At 33.4% G+C, this 1,006-nt stretch overlaps 1 pseudogene across 1 annotated transcript; it reads left to right on the forward strand.

Moving 5' to 3' along the window:
- Positions 1–4: 4 nt before the first annotated feature.
- On the forward strand, positions 5–1,002 carry LOC101302028 (annotated as a pseudogene; the record flags this gene model as incomplete). Its single annotated transcript, XR_185404.1, has 1 exon — positions 5–1,002. The product of XR_185404.1 is annotated as an acetyl-coenzyme A carboxylase carboxyl transferase subunit beta, chloroplastic-like (transcript).
- Between the last annotated feature and the right edge of the window lie 4 nt (positions 1,003–1,006).

Below are 1,006 nucleotides of genomic sequence, written 5' to 3' on the forward strand. Positions count from 1 at the left end.
TTGTTATGGATTAAATTATAAGAAATTTTTAAAATCCAAAATGAATATTTGTGAACAGTGTGGATGTCATTTGAAAATGAGTAGTTTCGATAGAATCGAACTTTCGATTGATCCGGGTACTTGGGATCCTATGAATGAAGACATGGTCTCTCTGGATCCCATTGAATTTCATTCGGAAGAGGAACCTTATAAAGATCGTATTGATTCTTATCAAAAAAATACAGGATTAACTGAGGCTGTTCAAACAGGCACAGGTCAATTAAATGGCATTCCCGTAGCAATCGGGGTTATGGATTTTCAGTTTATGGGGGGTAGTATGGGATCCGTAGTAGGTGAAAAAATCACACGTTTGGCTGAGTATGCTACCAATAAACTTTTACCTCTTATTCTAGTGTGTGCTTCCGGAGGAGCCCGCATGCAAGAAGGAAGTTTGAGCTTAATGCAAATGGCTAAAATATCTTCCGTTTTATATGATTATCAATCAAATAAAAATTATTTTATGTCGCTAGTTCTTACATCCCCTACACGGGTGGGTGACGGCTAGTTTTGGTATGTTGGGAGATATCATTATTGCTGAACCCAACGCTTACATTGCATTTGCTAGGTAAAAGAGTAATTGAACAAACATTGAATAAGACAGTACCCGAGGATTCACAAGTGGCTGAATATTTATTCCATAAGGGCTTATTCGATCCAATCGTACCACGTAATCCTTTAAAGGACGTTCTGAGTGAATTATTTCGACTACATGCTTTCTTTCCTTTTGGATCAAACTTAGATTAAATAGAGCTGTAGAGTATAGTCTTAATTTTAAATTTATTTTTAAATTTAAATTAATAAAATAAAACAGAATAAATTTTTTGAAATGAAAATTATTAAATTATAAGACAAGTTATAAGACAAGAGCACGACAATAACTAATAATATGAATAATAAAAAGGTGGATTATCATACATATATATTTCGTGTAGAAACGTGTAGAAAGGTGAATAAGTCCGTTTATTTA

Source organism: Fragaria vesca, unplaced genomic scaffold (genome assembly GCF_000184155.1).
Source record: "Fragaria vesca subsp. vesca unplaced genomic scaffold, FraVesHawaii_1.0 scf0510868, whole genome shotgun sequence".
Classification (NCBI taxonomy): domain Eukaryota; kingdom Viridiplantae; phylum Streptophyta; class Magnoliopsida; order Rosales; family Rosaceae; genus Fragaria; species Fragaria vesca.